At 44.5% G+C, this 22,712-nt stretch overlaps 1 long non-coding RNA gene across 2 annotated transcripts; it reads right to left on the bottom strand.

Annotated features, from left to right (window-relative positions):
- Positions 1-554: 554 nt before the first annotated feature.
- LOC102151207 lies at positions 555-21,248 on the bottom strand. 2 transcript variants are annotated; one of them, XR_005357677.1, is made up of 9 exons: positions 21,047-21,248; positions 20,542-20,711; positions 19,530-19,718; positions 19,008-19,162; positions 18,495-18,616; positions 17,841-18,050; positions 16,074-16,128; positions 13,576-13,692; positions 555-949 (listed from the first exon to the last, which is right to left on the bottom strand). It is a non-coding gene; the product is annotated as an uncharacterized LOC102151207 (long non-coding RNA). The 2 variants fall into 2 exon arrangements; XR_005357678.1 differs by lacking the exon at positions 17,841-18,050.
- Positions 21,249-22,712: the final 1,464 nt, after the last annotated feature.

Below are 22,712 nucleotides of genomic sequence, written 5' to 3'. Positions count from 1 at the left end.
CGCTGTGCCACCCAGGGATCCCCCATTCTTGGTTTATATGGACTGAGATGAGGGTCTAATGGGAAGTTGGGGGCAGAAAAGAGATCCCTGGGTTTACGCAGCAGCTGCTGTACTGTTTTGACCCCACCCAACCCCCAGAGTGGATGAATGACTTTGCAGAGGCAGGATCAGTTCTCAGCTCCAGGCCAAGGCAAAGTCCTCTCCCTGAGTGGCACACACACGTGCGACTCTGCAAGCACTGGGCACAGAGGCTGCAGTGCCAGGAGATGGAGGCTTGTATCTTGCAGTTGTCCAGCCAGATTTAATACCCGATTATATAAGATAATTGCACTTGTAATTCTTAAGAGCAAAATGAATTCTGTGTTGGCCTTGGTGCCTCTTGAGAATTAGTAGAAATTATTCTGTAACCAATATCCCAAAAACTCCCAAGAGAAATAAAGGATCTCTTATGCTAAGGAGGCAATTATGAAATCGCTCCTAAAGCCAAGATTTCATCTACTAGTAGCTCCATTGATTATCTCCAACTCCTTTCTCATCTGCTCGCTTACCTCCCGTTCAAACCAGCAGAGGTAATCCGCGGTATCCACGTCAGGGACAACCAGTGCTTAGTAATGTGATATGTTCCAGCTCATTCCAAAGCAGATGCATGGTAATTATAAACGCCTTCCGCGAATACGTTTATTACTGATGTTATCCTGTAACCAGAACAGGCGCCTTAACTTTTAATTATCTTCTCCTCCTTCAGATTCTGAAAGCAATTTTTGTAAGCCATGTAATCTTCACCTACATCTATCATTTTAAGGGGCAGGCCGCCCACCTCTTCAAGCACATAAAATGTGTTTCTTTTCCATCAACAGTGGTCAGTCTGGGTTGGCTTGTGAGGGTCGAGATGGTTTCACGTCCCATTAATTGCGGGTTCTTCGGACTGGGAAAGGAGCGATGAATCGCCCTAATGAGAGCAACAGAAAGGACAATAGTTATTTGCAAAAACACTTTGACAATTACAAAGTGTTTTTACATAAAGTATTTTTTTTTTTTAAAAAAAGCACCTAAACCCTACAGCTTATCTTTGGGTTGCTAATGCCAACCCTGAGCAAATAATGTCGGTTGCATTTTTTTTCTTTACCAGAAAGGAAAATCCTACAATGGTCTCAGTAGAAGTTCGCCGACTTTTTTCAACGAGAAAAAGGGGCAAACAGCTCCAGGTGTGTCTGATGGAAAGCAAACTACCCAGAATGATGGGCTGAATAGACAAGGTCACGCAGCCGGGACGCTGGGGAAACTGGGAGCACTGGTTTCTCGGAGGAGGAGTGGGGCACAGGCCGCAGGGAGCACCGAGGCTTGCAGTGCAGGCCGGGAAGCAAGCCGGGTCGGGTGAGGATGCGGGGGTGCTGCTGTCTACGCAGCCGGATGCTAGAGAGGTGAGAGGGCCTCGCCGTTCTGCGAGGGGCAAGGCCAGGCCCTGCAGGACGGTGGCCCCAGCGGCCTCCAGGCCCACAAGGGCCGTGAGCGGGCCTACCCCCCGGAGCCAGGCCCCGGGAGCCCCAGCCCGAGCCCACAGAAGCTCCCAGGAGGAGGAGGAGGAGGAGGAGGCCCGAGGACACATGGAGTGGCCTGCACTGCAGTCTCGGCCGTGGCAGGTGTCCCGGCTCAGGACGGCCTGGCGGCGACCGGGCAAAGGTGCTGGGCGCGGGCCTCCGCTGGCGGGGACACTGAGGGCCGGGGGCGGCCTTTGTCCCCTCACCCCCCCGCTGACGTGGAGCTCATCGTGCTTAATAGTCATGAATGTCGGAAACCAACCAGAAAGGCAAACGGACTTCATCTGAATTCACTCCGGTTTCCCCAGGTCACACACGTTGTTCCACATAAGGCTCCGGGGAGGCAGGCCGCTGGGCCCCCACGTCACCCCAGAGCCACCTTTCCGCTGCTCAGAGCCTCCGGGTGGAGGCCGTGCAGGGAAGCATCCTGGGGACCCCCACCCGCCCCACTCTCCCCCTTCCTGCCCTGCTCGGGGCTGCACAGCTCAGCTCGGCCCCCCCTGCCCCGGACACAAGGGCCCACAGGCCCCAGCCTGCCCACCTGCCTGCCCACCTGTCTGCTCACCTGCCCACCCATCTGCCCCCCGCCTGCCCCCCGGCCTGCCCACCCACCTGCCCACCCATCTGCCGCCCGCCTGCCCCCCGCCTGCCCGCCACCTGCCCGCCCACCTGCCACCGTCAGTCTGGAATGCGGCTCGCTGTGTGACCCACCTGGCACCTAGATACGGTTACGTGCTGCAGCTGAGCAGTCTCACAGCACATTGCGCTTCCTTGTCTATGCCGTAGTGGTGACATAGACATTTATGCCACCGCAGGGCTCTAGACACGGTCCTGGGAACACCCGCGTAGCCACCCGGAGCACCTGTCTGTCTCTCCACCAAAGTATTCAGGCCATAGGTGGCTGTAGACAGGTAAGCAGGTAGGCAGGTAGGCGACGAGCGCGTAGATGGAGGTGGTCACACTCTCGTTGCCGTTTCCCTCCAAGGGGACTATGAAGTCCCAGGTGGCAAGCACCCAACTGCTGATAGGGCCGCGTGAGCCCGTCAGTGTCTGGGTGCTTTCTCAGGAGCTGTGGCAGCAGAGGTGAGAAGCGCACGAAGCGTCATTTTGCAGGGCATGCCTTGGCACGACCAGCCGGGGCCATGAAGGGCTTTGCTCGGGACGGAAGAGAATAAACCGCTCAGGAGACAGGGGTGTCGAGGGCCAAAGAGACCGTGTGCCGGCTGCACTGGCTCGCGTGCTGGCAACCGCTGTGAACCGATCGACCCCAAAAGGAGTAACAGCTTTCGCACCACGGAAGCTTGCGTCCTGCAGACCAGTCCCAGCCTGGCAGGCTCCTGTCTTGTCCGCATAGTTTCTCGAGGGCTTGGGAAGCTCTGCTGTCTTCGGTATGTGGCCTCCGTGGTCACCGTGTTTTGGCCCATCGCATCACGAAGAGCTTTGAGGAAACCATGTGGGCAGTGTTTGTAGCCCAGACCTGAAAACAGGCCTTATCTACCCACAGTCCTTTGGCCTCAACTCAGGCATGTAGAACACTAAGTTTCCACTGCTACTCTGACAAATTAGCACAACCTGATAGTTAAAACAATATACATTCATTCCCTTACAATTTTTGAGGTCAGAAGTCTGAAATCATTTACACTTAGTCCGAAATGAAGGTGTTAGTGGGACCACGCTCCTTCTAGAAGCTCTAGGGACGAATCTGTGTCCTTGCCCTCACCAGCACCCAGAGCGGAGCCCCTTGCATGGCCCCTTCATCCTCCATCTTCAAAGCTAGCAGGAGCATCATGCTCCAGCCACTACGTTGCTTCCTTCTTCTGTCCAACCTCCCTCCGCCGCTCTCACACAAGGACACTTGTGACGTAGGATCCACATCTCGACACTAGAGCGTGCACATCGCATAGTCCTTTTCTTACAAATTGATGAAATCACAAACCTAGGTTTGGACTTTAGAGATGAAGAGCTATTCAGAGTTCTCCATGTGGCTCGCGTGGATTGTAAGCCTTTTGCTTTGGGCTTTGCGGACAAAGTCGTAAACTTTGTTATCTTCCATTTGTAAACCACTGTCCTGTGACGGCGAGGCGTCTCTGCGAAGAGGGGAGTCTGAAGCTGATGCAGTCATTATTGAACCCCTGATGAAAGGATACGTTAATTATCTCATGATAGCCTCCAGTGGTCATGGATGTAGTCGACATTCCACCATGGGGCTGTCGGTAAGAGGGTGGCCGGAATTTATCGTTCTTTTTTCCTTCTGATTCAGATCTATTAAGATGTATAGTATTTTTCAAAAAGTGGAAGAGAATACAAGCAATGTAGAAGAAAATAAAAGTCTACGAGAAGAACGGTGCCTTTAAAATAGGAACGGTAGCCAGATATAGTAACGGTGCGAGCAGGGGAAGTGAGGACATGCAAAATATAACGCATGCAGATAAGACTTTAAAAGCTTAATGAAATGGAAAGTAAAAGAGCATTGGCAAAAAGTACATGTTCTTTGCAAAAGAAGATATTGTGAGCTTACAATTTAGAGTTTTAAGAATTCCTTGTCATTTTGTAACATGAATAATGGTGTAAGATTTGAACTAGAAGGTCTTTCATATTTCTTCCAAGTCTAAGATTCTCTATGAAATCCAAGATGGCTATGTGGTGCTAATACTACATTATTTCGTACTGGTAGAAAAGTACATTTCTAGCACATAGATGTAGGTGGTCTGACTCTTTGCTCTGACAATAATACGATATAAATAAGATAACGACACATTATTTTGTATTGGTAGAGTAATGAGGTACTCTACCAATATTCCACCCTTCATTCTGTAACTAAGTTGAAACACTACGCTAAGAGACTCACCAGTGCAGGTGCGCACGCGCAGCACACACACGTGCCCATGCTCATGCTCGTGCATACGTTTTCCTGAAATATCCAGTGAACAGAGATTAAGGGCCGTTGGGCAACGTAAGATGGGGATGCATCAGCTAATCGGTTAGTCATTGAATACGGCCGTCCCATATGAAGAGGAGAGAATAAAACCCTATATTCAGGAAAACATCGATATACTGACAATTGTACTTGGAGGAAAATAAGGCCGATGTAAGAGACAGTGTCACAGGGGTGTTTAGAGAATGAAAGCGTGTTTTCAATTACTCTAATCTCCAGAGTCAAATATTTAGAGCATGACATCACCCTTGACCAATGAAATGTCAACACCATTCTGCTCTGGTGCATCTCCCTGGGGCCCTCTCAGCTGGGTGGGGCCGGAGAGGACTTCAGACAAACAGAGCCAGACAGAAGGGGCAGTGGGCAGAGCTCAGAGCCAGAGGTGGGATGAAGAGAAATTGCATGTTTTTCAAATATGTTTATGGGAATGGTCAGTTCTTCTTCTTCTTCTTTTTTTAAGATTTTATTTATTCATGAAAGACAGAGAAAAAGGCAGAGACATAGGCAGAGGGAGAAGCAGGCTCCAGGCAGGGAGCCTGATGTGGGACTCGATCCTGAGACCGCGGATCACATCCTGAGCCAGGGGCAGGTGCTCAACCGCTGAGCCACCCAGGCGTCCCGGAATGGTCAGTCCTATAGTGTATTTCTTACACTTAGATTAAGCAAAACTTTCACTTGATGGGAACATTGCCTTTGTTAATGTATTGGGATTCTTAATGTGCTGAACACAAGCACTGAACTTTCCAGAGCTCTGAATATGAGCCGGAGGCTGAGTATATAAGGCAAATAGGAAACCCAAGGCTTTTGAATGGAATTAGACATCTTTGGCAGAAAAATCAATAGGGAAACCTTTTAAACACAAGGATATTGGGTCCTAAATCAGATACATGGAAACGGAATCCCTATGCTCCCTGCCGCCCATCCTACAGGCCAGACTGTCCCAGTTCACATATCTGGCTTTAAAGGCAAAATTCTTTGTGGAAGATCGACCTCTGTCTGACCTTTAGTTACCCTTCTCTTTCCCTCAACCAGGAAATCTTTTTCTAGAAGGCAGGTGTGGAGAGTCACACTTTATATGGATGTGAGGGTGGCCCTACTTTGATCCACTGTCCATTGTTCTCCAGGGCTAATTTGTTCGAGCTTGCTGCCCTAAGGCCCTACTCTGTAGGAACTCCCTGAAGGAAAGATTATTTTTTCTCATAGGATCCTTGAAATTACAGCTTTTTAATTTGAAATACTGTTTTTCATGAGTAGGGCGGTGTTGGTAATGCTTGAATATATTCTATTGCCTGCAAATTGCCTTGTATTTTTTTCTACAACCAACTCCTACATTGAGATATGGAGTTTGCGCATTAGGGAACTCACTACCACTAGTTAAATCTAAAGTATTTTCCAAGTCTTTCTTGATGATGACCCATATATATGATGTTTTAATGCCTATTTATGAAGTTATGACACGCGGCACAGAAACCAAAAGCAGAGACTCTAGATCCAAACATCCTGGGTTCAAGCATCCTAGCCCTGATGCTTGATGGTCCGATTTAATCCCTTGACACCTCAGTCCTCTCTGCAACCTACTTCATGGGGCTGTTGTGAGAGTTATGTGAGCTAATAATTGTAAGGTGCTTAAAATGGAGTCTAGGCAGTAATAGGCACCTAATGTGGATGAGCTTTTATTACTCGTTTCTTTGGGTATGTGTAGACTAAGGGAGGCTTTAAAAAACAAAAGTACTTCCTACTCTACCTCGTTTTCTTTTTCCTTAAAAAAGCACAATGAATAAACAACTGCATGCCTCCATCTATACATTGGAAATGGGAGCTCAGCCAACCTTTAAATGAAACATGGGTAGATCTGGGGAAATATAAGCCCCTTTCACAAGAGACTCGGTCATTGTTTTTTGTATTTTCATTAGGACGGAGTAGGGCAGGAAAAGCCTTCATTCCTCACTCTACGTAGACCCCCAACCTGGAGAATATTGGAATCTTAGGCGTCACTCATCACAGTTGTCCTAGGAACTTAAGGAACAGTTCTGTGTATCTCTGAGTTTTGAGAAAATTACAGGGAAGACAAATCAAGGAGAATCAAAGAGTGTGGAAGAGAAGCCAACATTTACTGAGTGCCTATTATATGCCAGACCACATAATACACACTTTGCACATATTATCTTCTGACAGGGCAAGGAGTTACTGACTGCATCGTGAAGACGAAGACATCATGTATGAGAGCGTCAGGATTGGAGCCCGGGACTGTCTGATTCTGGGCAGTCTGCTCTTTCTCCCTCCTCACTTTGCTTCCATGGGACACATATTGTATGTGTCCACTGTTAAGAATTACAATCCTAAGCAATTGAGGCAAGATTACTTTTCTCTGTAGGTTTTTTTATTTTTAATCAGGTAAAATAATGGTATGTTTTAGAAATTTTTTTATTCAAAATAGTAAAAACGCATTTTTATTCTTAAAATATTAACATACATATTTTCAGGACAGGTCTCTGAGTTGAAAACTTTATTCTTTGCCAGTGTAGGATAAAGCATCGCGAAGCTAAGCCAAGCAGCTGGTGGGTTGCCTTGGGCCTACGGAAAGGGAGGGAGCCCCTGCAAATGTGTTTAGCTGTGAAGTTTCTTTTCTGCCCCCAGCTTTCTCGAAACATAATCGACATTTATCACTGTGTAAGTTTAAGGTACGAAACGTGACGATCTGATACAGGTGTATATTGTGAGATGATTACCGCAGATAAGATTAGTTAGCACATCCTTCACCTCCTATGATTACCACTTTCTGTTATTGTGGTGGTTGTGGTGAGAACATTTAGAGTCTACTCTATGAGCATCTTCCATGGATACAACACAGTATTGCAAACTATAGTCATTATGTCGTCCATTAGACCCCTAGGATTTATTCATATTTTAACTGGAAAGTTATACCCTTAACCTTTCATCATTCTTCTCACCCATCCACTTCCTGACAACCAGCATCTATTCTCTATGAATTCAACTTTTTTAGTTTCCACATATAAGGAAGATCATACACTATTTTGTCTTTCTCCATCTGACTTCTTTCATTTGGCACAATGCCCTCAAGGTTCATCCATGTTATCACAAATGGTAGAATTTTCTTTTTACAGGCTAAATAATATTCCATTGTGTGTATATACAATGCATCTTCTTTTCTCGTGCATCCATCAACAATGGATACTTATCCGGTTTCTAGTCTTGGCTATTGTGACTAATGCCAGAGTGAATGTGGAAATACAGGTATCTCCTCAAGATAATGATTTCACTTTCTTTGAATATGTACCCAGAAGTGGGATTACTAGATCACATCCGAGTTCTCTGTTTAATTTTTTAAGGAACCTCCATTTTCTTTCTTTCTTCTTTTTTTTTTTTTTTTTTTTTAAGATTCACTTATTTTACAGAAAGAGAAATCACAGAGAAGGAGGGACAGAGGAAGAGGGAGAAAGAATCTCAAGCAGACTCCATGCTGAGTAAGGAGCCTGATGCAGGGTTTGATCCCATGATCCCAAGATCATGCCCCAGCTGAAACCAAGAGTCAGCCACCCAGGTGCCCCTCCATACTGTTTTCCGTAGTGGCTGTGCCAGTTTGCATTTCTAGCAACAGTTTACAAGTGTTCTCTTTTCTCCACATCCTCATCAGCACTTACTATCTCTTGTCTTTTTGATAATAACCATTCTAACAGGTGTGAGGTGGTATCTCATTGTGGTTTTGATTTGCATTTCCCTAATGATGAGTGATGTTGAGCACCTTTTCACTGGCCATTTGCATGTCTTCTTTGGGAAAGTGTCTAATTCAGATCCTTTTCCAACATTTTAATCATATTGTTTGGGGGTTTTGTTTGTTTTAGTTTTATTGCCATTGAATTTTATGAGTTCCTTACATATTTTGGATAACAACTCCTTATTAGATGTAGTTTGCAAATAATTTCTCCCACACCATAGGTTATCTTTTTATTTTGTTGAACTGAACAAAATGATAGGGAGCTTTCTTTATTCTTTTCTCTTTCTTTCTTTCTTTTTTTTTTTTTTTGATAGGGAGCTTTTTAGTCTGATATAGTCCCACTTGCTTAGTTTTTTGCTTTTGTGGCTAGTGTTTTGGTGGCATTGCCAAGACCAATTTCAAGGACATTTTCCTCTATGTTTTCTTCTAGAAGTTTTCTGGTTTCAGGTCTTACATTTAATTCTTTAATTCATTTTGAGTTAATTTTTGTGCGTGATGTAGGCTAGGAGTCCAATTTCAATCTTTTACCTGTGAATATCGTTTTCTCAATGCTATTTATTGAAGAGAACACTCTTTCCCCATTATTCCTTGAGTAGTCTTTGCTCTCTTGTCAAATATTAGTTGACTGTATATGGAAGAGTTTATTTCTGGACTCTTGATTTTGACCCATTGGTCTATGTGTCTGTTTTTATGCCTGTACCAGACTACTTTGATTACTATAGGTTTGTAATATAGTTTGAAATCAGTAAATGTGATCCCTCCAGCTTTGTTCTTTCTCAGCATTAACTTTAGAGTTGTGAAGTCCCTAGAACCTGGGAATTTGGATTCCAATGCTTCTGATAACAGTTGGCCCTATATGGGAAATGCAGGTACTGTGACCCCCACTTATTCTCAGAATTGGGGATATCAAGAAGACCTAGCATCTAGTTCCTGCCTACTGGTCTCAGCATGACCATTCTCTCCCCATGTCTCCCCAGGCTCACTTCTAACCCAGAGGGAGACAAGAGAAGATATAATTCCTTAAAGATATTCCCAGGACTCACCCCAGCCCATCCTCACCCTCACCTCCAGGGCACATGGACCACCCTCAGTCAGGGCCATGGTTCCTCCCGTTTCTGGAGTGCTATTTCCAAGGACTTTGGGAAAATTGTGCAAGATGTGAGGGTACACTGAAAAATGTTTTTGAATTAATGAGATGCTTTGGAACCACACAATCTCCTGAGATAATATTCATTTGTTGATTAAAGAAATATACTTCTGTATATATAAATGCTCTCAGAAGTCTCTTTCCAAATATTTTAAAAATAAATCTTTTCTTTTTGGGGGTAGGAGGACATACAGAGAATATGATTTCAATAATATTACTTATTCATTGTCATAAATAACTATTGAGCTGTACAAGTGCTCTGAAATTATCTTTTATACATTTTATATCTTCTGCCTGTAATTAAATAATACCTCAGGACATATACCAAACAAAAATGAACAGAGAAACAAGACCTGAGTCATGCCAGCCACATAGTTTGCCCACTGGGAAGCAGCCAAAGCACAGACTAAGGACATAATCCTGGGGTTAAGCCAGGGGATACGATCTTTTGTTTTTCCTATGGCCAGACATGTACATAAAGCATTTCCTTCCTCCATGCATTTATATCCAACTCTAGGGAAGATCCAGGGAAAGAAGTAGTGCCTGAGATACTTCAGTGGCTAAGAAATTTTTTGGGGGGTAAGACTGGTGAGTATCTAAATGGAGTCTTTAAATAATCAAATTGGATTTGAATTACTTTATTTTTATTTCATTTTATTTCAGCTATATTGAGTTACAATTGACAAAAAATTGTAAGATACTTAAATGTACAACATGATGATTTGTGCATATTAGAGAAAGGATATGTTTTTTTCTCTATTAGCTGTATTTGCTAGGCTGAATGCAAGATGAAAAAATTTGGAACAGAATAATTGTAAGATATTAAGGCACTCTGAAGAACATGGCCACTTTGTAGAATAAAAATTGATAGAATTTCCTACTCCTGCTAGAGCTATCTTGAGTGACCTGTGCCTATATTTTATGTGAACAAAGAGCTGCCCTTAAGAAGATTGTTTGAAAATATGAACTTTCACCTGAATTCTATGCTTATTTTATCTGATCAGACTCCTGGTGTTACTCTGAAGATGGGTCAGAAGAGGCTATCACTGAGTACATCCATGTATCCTGAAATAATCAGAGCGTGTGATGAAAAACATGACCAGATTCCCATTTCCGAACTAGATTCCTAAAGGAATCTATATGCACTAAGGAATCTACATGCAAAGTCCAAGAATTTCTTTATATGCATAAAGAAAATGTCAGGGAAGTGCATTATCTTATTGCTAAATAAGGCTTCGACCCCTCGGTTCCCATCTTGTTTCCTGTTTCAGTAGCCTAAGATGGTTCATGTGTGAGCCTAGAGGGATATGTTTGCCTGCCCAGCGTTAAGGGATAAGACTAGATTCAAAGAACTAATGCAAACTGTATAGAGCAATTCCAGGCATATAATACACACTTTATGAGCATTTAACACCATTATTATCATCATTATTATTTTAAATGATAGCCACCCTCCTCTCCTGAGCAATAAGCTTCAGTCTCCTGGCGTTGACTGGATGGAGGAAAGGCTGCATTATCCAAAGGGGAAATACTGTGATATTGCAAAGCATTATCTTTCTAACCTACAGTTCTCCAAATAGTAGGTCTATTTGTTTGTTGGCTTCTTTTGGATTTTTGAAATACAACAGAGACACAGCTATAACCTAAGACTGGTCAGTCTACGTTTGGAGGAAAGCTGTAACCACCTCTCAGTGAGGTTTCTTAAAGCAGCATAGATGTATAGACAAGCCACATTTTTCTACCCACTACCCTGAGGAACATTCTCACTTAACTTTGGGCATCCACAGCCATAAAGGGGTGTTTTGGGGACTGTTATCCCATAATTCCCTGTGTTCTTAAGACAGATAGACTCAGGTCTTTGACCCACAGGTAGATTTTAGAGCATAACGTAGGCACAGATAGAGCTATCTCTTCACAGTGGAATCAGACAAATGGTAGCTCTAAGGGAAATAACGTCTGAAGAAGACATCTACCTCACATCAGAGCCAAATTAGAGACGTAAATCAGAACCCAAAGCATAGATAAATCTGCTGGTTTTGTAGAGAGAAAAAGTTTAGGGGTTTATTGAGGAATACTCGTATAGTATTTCTTTCTAAAACAAAATAAAACCATTATTACAGAGGTTTGCTTCTGCAGGCAGCCACAGCTGTATACAATATGTAAGTATGGGTCTCAGGCTCAAAAACCACATTAAAATAGAGTTAAGAGCCTGGCTTACATCCATCAAAGTTTGGGTAATTTCAGGGTTACGCCAAGCCACAGAACACCCTGCGTAGTGCCAAGGCTCCTCCACCCATCTGGTTCTTTATATCGGGCTGTTTGACTGCCAGTCATTTCGAATCCCTCCAAGCAGAAGGGCTGGAAAGCGGAGTATGGTTCAAGACTCCACTGTGGTTTCATTCTCTCCTCCACTGCAGCGAGCGCTAAGCCCAGGAGCGGGCCACCGTACCTTCCAAGTCTTTGTTTTTGAAGGAATTGCCCTGGTCATGAGTAAGACTTTGGAGGGTGAAAAATCGGGATGAAACAAGGTGGTGGTGGTGTTCAGCACCGCGCCTCCCTTGGGGGGAGCAGAGAGGGAGACCAGATCTGAAGAAAGAAAACCCAGGGACTAACATGGTGGGATCCCTGTCCTGGGGCTGTGGATGTGGAACCAAGGGAAGCCTCAGCTGTATCTAAGCAACCTCTGCCTATGATACGGACGTAGGGGTCTCCCCTCCTGAAGACCGGAAAACATTTTGTTGTGGATTGTGTGCGAATACTGTAGCTGATGGAGGCTTTAGACTTGAACTAACAGAATAATGATTAAGCACTGATTATATAAATATTCTCCAGCTAAATTCATCATGTGCCTTTCCACATATGTGATGTATGTGCAAGTGGCAGGAAACATTGTCTTCTCTGACAGATCTTTTAATTGGAGGAAAGTGACTGCATAACAAATTGAGATATCACAGCTTAAAGCCCCCGTGGTGATAAATATTTAATATGTATCCACATATTTTGCTGTGCTGGGTGTCAGCCCTACCTCCGCCTTACTCCTTCTTTGTGACCTTGGGGAAATAATAACTTTCTTTCCTATACTCGTTTCTCTGCCAATTACATAAAAATAATTACTAGAAAAAGTTATAAAATCACATTTAATTTCTTCAAGCACTTTGGGACTCATTGGCACCGCCAATCAATATGTTCTATAATAAGAAGGAAAAAGAAACATCTCCTTATATTGGCCAAATTTTCAAAAGTGTACATCGATCAGTATCCGTGTCCTGATAATGCTGCATCTCTCATCACAGATGAAACTGCTATCTAGCGAATTCGGTCACTCTGGACTTTTCTAACCATTTCTATATTCTATTTCTGCCTTCAAATACCTTTAAATCAGATTATGAACTATTGAGCACGTCATAAATACAAGGCACTGGAATACAGTAAGGAATCCTGATACAGATGCGTGTCAAAAAAGGATAATTATTTAAGTTTACACACAAGTATAAGATATTGTTTTCATGCTAGCAAATATAATGAAGCTTATTTACAGCACCCTTCAAAGAAAGAAGAAATGAACCTATCAAATGAAATAACTGCATGTGTGTGTATTTGGGATCTTGGATAAGTTCTTTCCAAGGACCTCCATTTCCTTACCTGTAAAATGGGGCAATAGTAGTACCTAATTCATAGGTTTGCTGTGAGGACTGGATGAAGATTGTGTGCGTCAAGAATTTATGAGTCTAAACCATGAGTGCTACCGTGAGCTCAGTTGTGCTGGAGCCCCAGTACCCCAGAATGTGACTATATTTGGGAATAGGGACTTTTAAAGAGGTAATTAAGTTAAAATGAGGCTGTTGGGGTAGACTTTGACTTAATATGACTGGTGTCCTCATAAGAAGAGATAAGGACACACAGAAACACCAGGGGTGCACGTGTGCAGAGGGATGGCCATCTGTCTGCCAAAGAGGGGATGTGGCACAGATCCTTCCCTCATGACCTTCAGAGGGAACAACCCCGGTGCCACCTTGATCTTAAACTCCAAGCCTCTAGAGCTTTGAAGGAATTAATTTCTGATGTATAAGCCACCCAGTCTGTAGGGTTTTGTGAAGGCAGCGGGGGCAGACTAACACGAGTGTTCAATATGTATTTGCTCCCCAGAGATGAGAAAGGCAGAGAGGGGGAAGTGAACGTGCACACGGGCCACTGCAGAAGAATGGACGTGGTTACCTACCCCATACCCCCTGAGTTGACCTTCCTAGATGACCTCAAGGAGCTCTAGGTTTCTGGCACCAGAACATCATTGAATTGTCTTCTCCAGTCAGTGAGGAAGTTCTGGGAAGAATCACCGCTGCTTGCAGACAGAGAAAAAGCAGAGCATCCTCATTAATATCACTTTATAGATTCATTTGGAAGGACACTGGGCTTCAAATCATACCAAAGTAACACACAAAACAAAAGGAGCTCTTATTCTCCCCAAGTCTATTGACCATTTGCAAGTATAAATCGATAGTGCATTTTCAAAACGCTTTGTTTCCTTTATGAATGTCTTAATTTCTCTAGGCCAGAGAATCTTAGAGTCCAGAGTAAAATAAGATAAGCCAGGAAGATACGAATCAGGGTTTATTCGTAGGGACCTCATCAATGCAATCATTACACAACATGTTCTTGGCAGGTCAGTTGGGTAATGTATGCACATATGTAATTCCTTAGTACAGACCCAGCCTGCTAATATATGTCACTCTGCAGTTGGGTCCAGGAGGCTAAGAGAAATCAGGCTCAGAGCTCTAAGTCTTTGCTGTGTCATCTCGACAACAACACAAATTCCACAGAGATCTAATAGTGTATTGCTGCCAATATCTGGATCCTTTTATGGCTAAGTGTTCTCTTTCTCCTTTGCTTGCAGCATAGTTTTAAAATCATGTAGTGCAGCTTACGTCTGGGAGAGCCCAGATGATATCTCCGTATCCTGAGGTCGGACCCCAACAGCCCATCAGTTAGCACATGACCACTGTGGGTTAAGCATGTGACGTTTTAAGTACTTCATTAGCCTGGGGCCGTGTTCCCTGGGGAGTCCCTCTAACAAAGGGTGTTATGGATGCTTCCCAAATGTTCAGTTGTTTTAAATCCTTCTTATTAAATGTAGACAGGCTGTGTAAGGAAGGGAAGCCTAGGGTTTTAGATGGGACCCTTGGAACCTTCCAGTCCAGGGGTGGCAAATAGATTTTATTGCAATTGTTAAGTCTTATCAATTGATTGTGTCTACCCAGAGCATGATGTTGAAGCTGTGCCAAAACCAACTGTGGGCTCAGCAAGAAGGTAATGCTGAGGTTGTTACTGGGGTCCGTGGTGGGCGCGAGGTTGGGGGGAGTAGAAAGACATACTAAGTATTTTCCATCGCTTAGTCAAATCCTTTCTTCTTGTATATGAGGAAACTGAATTCCAAAGATATTATTTGATATTCTCAAATCGTATAATCAGTTACCAAAAAAAAAGCCGAAGTCAGAATCAATACATCCTGACTCCCTTCCTACCACATCACTGAAAAAAATCCTAGTTGCATGAATATAACTTAACTCTGCCCTTCAGGTGATGCTACTGGTCTTCATTCTCTAATGAAACCATAATCCAGAAAGAAGAACTAAAAGTTCCTCCCTCCCAAGCACCCATATATCCCTTCTTCCCTCAAGGACGTGTTTACTCTGCATTTACTTAGAGTCATTTTTCTCCTGAGACCCTTTCCGTGTTAGAAACAGGAGATAAAGTTTGTGTTCAGGTAGTATTTACTCATCCGGGAATGGGGGAGAGCGATACACAAAGTCTGAATTCTGTATGTTGGAATTTAAGCTATTAAAGCGCCTTGAGTTCTTTAGAAAAAGAATTTAAAAACGAATATTTCCTTTGTTATCAATATGCCAAACAGGTGAGAAAACATGAATCTCTCTACGTAAACACAAAATGTTCTGCGCAGGAACTGAGTGAATTAAGGGGGGCGGGGGGGGGGAAGGTCGTACAAAGGATAAAAATAAACGCTGGTGAACCTTCTGCAGGAATGAGCGAGGAGTTAAATTCTAATTCTTTGTAGCAATTATTTTTTCCCCTTGGGAAAGGACATTAAGAACTTTTGCGCTGCAATGCCATCTATTTTTTATTGCGCCAATGAACAAGTACATCTTTCCAAACTGCCACTATTCATCACTTTTAAATAAGAATAGATGAGTTTGAAAAGATATGAAGATTCATTAGTCCCAGCTCTAAATATTGCAGGTGAAATTATTTCCATTTCCAGACTCAAAGAAGCGTCACATAATATCCTTGAAAATTACGCTTCCAAAGAACGTGCCCCTTGTTTGGACAAATGCAAAGGCCACACAAGGCCCCGTGTTCGTTGCCCCAGCCCCAGTATCGTGTGTACCACCAATTTATCTATTTATTTATTTATTTATTTATTTATTTATTTATTGCCAATTTAGAACAACATTCGATCTTGTAGGAAGGAGTACTTTCTTTATAATGAGACCATCCAGAAAGCTGGGGCGGGGTGGGGGAAGACGAGGGGGAGGAGTTTGAAATCAATAGGATATTTTAATGAAGTTGTGTAGTCAGTGGACAAGTTTTATTAAGATCCACTCCCTTCCAACCACATTAACCTCCAGACGCCAATAACCGAGGCAGTATTTACTCCGGAGGAGAAGCTGGCATGAGGAGCCCTGAGTTCCCCCAAGCACTTACCTACCCAGCACTGTGGAGATTGACATTTATTACCAGATTCATCATCCCAAGGCTCCTAAAGGGGGGATATAATCTGTAAGCGGAGACAGATACTGAGGGCATAAGCGGGGTGGGTGAGGGGGTTCAGTGCTCTGGAAGCAGGACTAGAACTATCCCTTGACTCCTGTACACTAGCCCAACACCCTACTTGGTGACCAAGCACTAGCCCTCAGCATCCTAACTCCTTTGAAGGTCTTCTTTTTTTTTTAATTATGATAGTCACAGAGAGAGAGAGAGGCAGAGACATAGGCAGAGGGAGAAGCAGGCTCCATGCACCGAGAGCCCGATGTGGGATTCGATCCCGGGTCTCCAGGATCGCGCCCTGGGCCAAAGGCAGGCGCTAAACCACTGCGCCACCCAGGGATCCCGAAGGTCTTCTTTCAAAACAACCAATCCTCAAGGATACCTAGTGGCTCCGTCAGTAAAGCATCTGACTCTTGATTTTGGTTCAAATCACGATCTCAGGATTGAGCCCTGCAACAGGCTCTGGGATGGCCATGAAGCCAGCATAAGATTCTCTCTCTCTCTGTCTCTCTCTCTCTCTCCCACGCCCCCATCCATCCCTTCCCTCCCTCCCTCTCTCTCTCTCTCAAAACAAAACAACCAAACCTCTACTCCAGTATTGCCATTTGTTTTACCACCATAGGCCCAGGCCCTACAGGGGGCACACCTAACTCTCCCATGCAGAGGAAGGGCCAGTCCTACACTTTCTTGGGGTGGTGTTTTGAGCTCGCCACGGAGAATAAGACATGGATGGGGAGGGATCACCATATCCCATTTGTGGCATTTACTTTGTCTTGACTTCACTAGGCCTTTGTTACCTACATGAGGGAGGGCGAGAACTCTGTCACGCAGCCTCGCCCCCACAGTACGTTACACATAGTAGGTGCTCAACACTTGTGAGAAGAATGACTACCTAATTGAACGAGTTAATGGGTGGGTAACAGCTCCCGATGGAGTGTCCTCAGCCGCCAGTCTGTTTCTGCCTTGTCACTGACCTTCTACCACCTGAGCCACTTCACGGACAAAAGTACAACCTCCCTCCCTCTCCTTTGCTCACCTGATATGCCCTCCCCATGTCACCCGTACTGACTTGCCACAATGTAATGAGGGCCTCGGGAGAATGACTCAGCTCAGTGTTGCCTCTAGATGTCCCATGACCTTTCCTTCTTCATCATTTGCTCATTGCCAGTCTGAGTCATTCAGCTTCTGGCTTAATGGAAATGGTGTTTATGCCGTATAGACTACTCTCCATCTATGTCTACGTCAAAAATGTTTGCATACATGCATATGTATATATAATTTATATGTAAATAAAATGTGTATCTTTGTATTCTATATTCGTATTTGTATTCTTATACGTATATAATGTTTTTAAAACTCTCCCACAGCCATTGTCTCATTTGACTGACACAGCACCTTCTGGGAACAGCAGGATGTACCGCGTGAGTCTTAGAGGAAGTAGAGCTGATGTAACCAAGGTCACACAGCTAGTTATCCAACAATTGGCAGATGCATGTCCCACGTTCTTTTCACTGTGCCACCCACTTCTTCAATTGCTGGCTGACCTGTTTCCACTCTCAGGGCATAGGCATGACTCATGACTCAGTTTCAGCCAGCACGAGAGTTGTGGATAAACTTGACAGGAGCCTCTTAAACCGTAGTAGATTTTTAACCCCCCCCCCCAAAAAAAAATACCTGAAATAGTTAATGTTTGGAAAATCCCACCTCACTGAAATCTCATCAGAAATGGAAACTCCCCTTCATTCATTGGTGAGGACTTGAGGGGATGGAGGTAGCGTAAGAAGCAAGTGTCATGGGAGCTTCTGGAGGTCTTCTGTCCCAGGGAAGGAAGGATCCATTGTTGAATATGGTCCGAGAACAATCCCACAGCCAGCATGGCAGGGGCACAGGTAAAGGGCTGATGGGCCAGGTGCTCTGTTTTGAGAGAGAGAGGGAAGTTGGTCCAGGAGGGAGTGGTAGGTGAAGGAGTTGAGAGGAAGACAGAGAGGAAATGTATGTCAGAGACTGGCTGAGCGGTGGGGAATTGCTGTGTCCCAGGAGGACCAAACTGCCTCATCATTGGGGAGACCATTTGGATCCCCAAAACATGCCTTATTTTTATTTAATTTAGTTTTGCAACTGTTTTAAAATGATTTTTTTTTCCTGAATCCATTTCCCTGTGTGTTAAATGGAGACAAATTTACCACTTCTCAGCTATGGACACCAAAAAAATGTTTTAATTTCCCTAAGCCTCATATTTCCACTTTGGAGAAATAGAAAGACTGAAACCTGCCACAGTATTGTTGTAGGGAATAAAATGAGATGATCTGAAGCCTCGAGGGACAATACTTGGCACAGAGAGGTGGCTTAGTTGTTTACCTTCTGAGTGGGATTTCATGCGCTTCTGTCCTTCATACTAAGCACACATTTACAACAACCGTCTTGGTTCCCAAAGTGCAGATCTCCTGGAAACACTCATCATCATTTCTTCAGTCTAGACCCTAGATAGACAGGTAGATGATAGGTAACAAATGGGCAGAGGGGTAGAGAGAGATGGAGAGAGACATGGTGGAAATTTTCTTTTTAAGATTTATTTATTTATTTGAGAGAGAGAGAGAGAGCAGAGGGAGAGGGAGAGGGAGAGAATCTCCAGCAGACTCCATGCTGAGCGCTGAGCACTGAGCCCGACACAGAACTCTTTGATCTCACAACACTGGGATCATGACCTGAGTGAAAATCAAGAGTCAGACACTCAACTGACTGAGCCACCCAGATGCAGCCCCCTTCACCTCCACGGAGAAATTAAAATGAGAGAGGGGGAGAAAGAGAGAGACAGGTAGGAAGGAAATGGAGATTTATGGATAGGGAATTGAAAGATTATTCTTGACTCACCCTCACCTCCATGAGACATTATCATTTAATCCCTCTGAATCCAAAACCTGAGTAGTTGTAAATGGCATTGAGACTTGGGAGATTTCTGCAGGTCCTGGTCATTCATATTTCTTGCTTGTTACTGAGTAATGAGATATCACAGGAAAGTGGAAGTCCTAAGGGAGGAAGAAAAAGTTTTAAACCTACTCAGAAAAATGGGCCCAAATGAAAACTGGAGTGTATTTTTCCCCAATTTAACTGTACATTTTCAACCCTCTATCTCCATCATGACTTCAATAAATGTCTCTTCCCCTCCCTGCCCTTACGTCCTCCCCCCTGTCATTTGTGCCCATGACCTCAGGTTTTATGTATCACTGGGAGGTAAGTAAAATTAGTGTTTTTGTGGATTCCAGGAGTGTTAAGGTTCACACTGGGTGGATCAGGATAGAGTCTGGCTGTCATAGGATCTTGGAAGAAAGAGCCCCATATAGCGCAGTCCATCGAGATTGGATGCCCTGAAATAATCGGGTGTATCTCACGCACCTGGAGCAGGAAAGCATCTCAGGTGATGATGTCCTCACTGGCCATTACCAATGCGCAGAGGGCACATGCAAGAAATGGACATGACAACTTTGAACCGAGTGGCCCAACACGTGTTGCTGACTTAAGACTGGTGACGACAGGATTTATGCCTGTTGATGGCAACTGGCTTCATTCTCCCCGGCCAGACCCCTGGAAGAAAAGTTTCATTCCCAAACTTTTCCAGTTTTGTCAGAAACCCTTTTTCAACCACAAAATATTTCATGCCCCCTCGCCATGATTACAACCATGGCCAACATTTTATCATGAGCCAAGCCCTGCTTATGTGCTTTCTGTATATTGATTCTGTTAATGTTCATTCCATCCTTGTGAGGAAAATAGTATCGTGGCATTTCACAGAGGAGAAAGCCAAGGTAAGGAGAAGCTAAAGAGCTTGCCCAAAGTCACAGCACAGCTAGAGGGGAACTGAGTTATGACCCAATTCCAGTCCCTAGTCTTAATGGCTATGCTATCCTTTCTCCGGATTGTAGGTCAACTTGCACTGCAAACCACAAGGACAGGAGTCACATAAGGACAGAAGGATTCCATATACAACCAATACGCTGGAGGTATTATGGAAAAATAATACAGTGGAGGTATTATGTATTTGATCCATAAACAACACTTGAAACAGTACGTGGCTGTGTAGACTTCCTCTGATGGCAGGGCTTACCCTGATGATGCATGGTCAGACCACCCCTGTGCCCACATGGCCCCAGGGCTTCCTATTCCAAGGCCCTGTCATAGTCTCTTGGACCCTGGCTGTATATTGGACTTAGTTGTGTCCTTCCGGTCAGGGATTGTAAATGTTTTTATGCACTCATCACTTCGTGCACATAATAGGTGCTCAATTAATGTTTTTGGAGTAAATGAATGCAAAAGTCTGCATATAGCTCCTCCTTCCTCCACTGAGGGTGTTTGCCAGTACAGATGACTTGGAAACAAGTAGCTTAGAAGGTGTAATCAATGATTATACCAGGTCTTTTAAAAGAGGAGACCTCGGGTTGCTCAGTGGGCTGGATGTCCAACTCTGGATGTCTGCTCAGCTCAGATCTCAGGGTCGTGAGACCAGGCTCCACATCCAGCTCTGAACTGAGCTTAGAAGCTACTTGTCCCTCTTCCTCTGCTCCTCCTTCTACTCATTCTCTGTCAAAAAGATAAATAAATAAAATATTTTTTAAAAAAAACATTTAAAAAGTGTTTACTTAAAGAGAAAAATGAAAGGAAACCTGAAAGAGAGTGTGAGAAGCGTCCCCTCCAGGGACCAGTATAAAAAGCATGGCACAGGGTGGGTTCCTGGAGCCCTTTTCCTGGGTCTCTAATAAAGCAGTTCTTTGGGGATGGTAATGGACATTATGGTCTATGAGGGGTCAGCGTCAGCAGACACCTTCAGTGAAGATGGCAAGCTCTTTGGCCAGTTCTGGTCTGAAGGTGCTGAGGCCCTGAGTTTCATGTGGAACCGAGGACAGGGTAGGACGCACCTTCCTCAAGCCGTGAGAACCACACCACGTTGGCCGCCAGCAGGATGACTTGAGGTGGGATCAAGCTGCTGAGGCCTCTGACCCTGACTGGCTGTGTAACAGAGGCTTGCAGCTTCAAGTCAAGTTGTGGCCAACCCACAGGAAATCTTTCCCTCCCAGGCTTCTTCCAAGGGCATGACGTTAGGTGGGCTGCACTCACTGCAAATTACAATGAGTAACACTGGGAGATTTCGAGTTTGGCTTTACGGGTGTGACACTGAACTTTATGGGGTCACAGGAGCTTGGGGGTGGGCTGGAGAGACCAGAGCAGCTCTGTGTTCCCAGCTCTTGGGTCTGCCTGCTGGGGGACGTTTGGGGCTTTGAAGTAACTCCCTCTCACTCTTAGAAACAGCTAAGCAACCCCAGAGGGCCCAGCCTGAGCCCAGGATGAGATAAATAAGGGAGCGGGGTCTGGGTTATATCATTAAAAATGATCCATGAAAATTGGATAGCAAATCACTGATACTGAGATTTTTTTGGGGGGGGTCTGGAATTGGATTATATGTGCAGACCCCATTTATCACTCATTACAGTATCAGAATTAGTGTCCTAGCTACAGAGTGCGGATGCACAGAGGGAAAGGGATACAGAGAATGTGCCCAAACAGAGTCCCTTAAGGGGACTTATGTCAGAGAGGACCGAGCTTGAATCCTCACTCAGGAAGCCCATTCTGAGCTGACGATGCTCCGTCCTCCTCCGTGATCTGACATTCCACTCGCCTTTACGCCCCGCGCGTGACCTTTGGATAGCTTTTCCTTACGAAACGAATCCTGGTGCCCACGCCAGGCATTCAACAGAGCAGCACAAATCGGTCGCTGCCTATTAAAACTTTAAACTTCTCAAAAACGAGAAACCGAGAAAACCAGCATGGGCGCAGTGCGGCGGATATGCACACAGAATCAACCATTTGATTTCGAGTAGAAATAAATCAAAAGCAGACACTTCCCATGACCAGAGATGAGGCGGTGTCTGGAGCCAGATAGCAGCAGGTTGCTAAGTATAAAGTGCACATAAAATCCAATTGTAAGTTGGCTGACCACAGAACACGACTGGATTCACTTACTGCTAATTAGGACGAATAAAAAGAGACACTAGGAGATGTGAAGCTTGGGATTGTGGGTAGAGAAAGCCAGTGGATGGGAGGAAACCCATTTTTCCTGGTGTTTTGGAAAATCACTTTGCACAGAGTCGGGTCCATTATTTATGTCCTGAAATTTGCACATAGGAAGAAGCAAACATATTCTGATAAAACTACACCCCAGGAAGCCCGGTCGCAAGGGGTCTTAGGGGTCCACGCTGGGAAGGGTGAGTGGGTTTGGCTCTCTATTAAAGAACGGATCTTCTGTTCCTGGCCTGTATAGAAAAGCATTTTTCCTTCTGCCCCAAGGGATAAAATGCACGCCACGGAGTAACAGTCTGGATACGGTCGGCGGGGGCTGGAGTGATGGCCTGGCTGCCCCTGGATCATTGATCATTTTATTTGTACCTCCTGGTGCTAACTTCTCTTTCTTAGGGTGATTTCTCTACCCCTTTGCTCTATTTAGAAAGGAAATGAACTGCCAGGCTCCACCATAAGCTCCGAGTGACTGTCGGGAGGTGTGAGGCCAGGAGAAACCAGCTAGACGGA

Source organism: Canis lupus, chromosome 4, assembly GCF_011100685.1.
Source record: "Canis lupus familiaris isolate Mischka breed German Shepherd chromosome 4, alternate assembly UU_Cfam_GSD_1.0, whole genome shotgun sequence".
Classification (NCBI taxonomy): Eukaryota; Metazoa; Chordata; class Mammalia; order Carnivora; family Canidae; genus Canis; species Canis lupus.
This window is presented reverse-complemented; position numbering and strand designations above follow the sequence as displayed.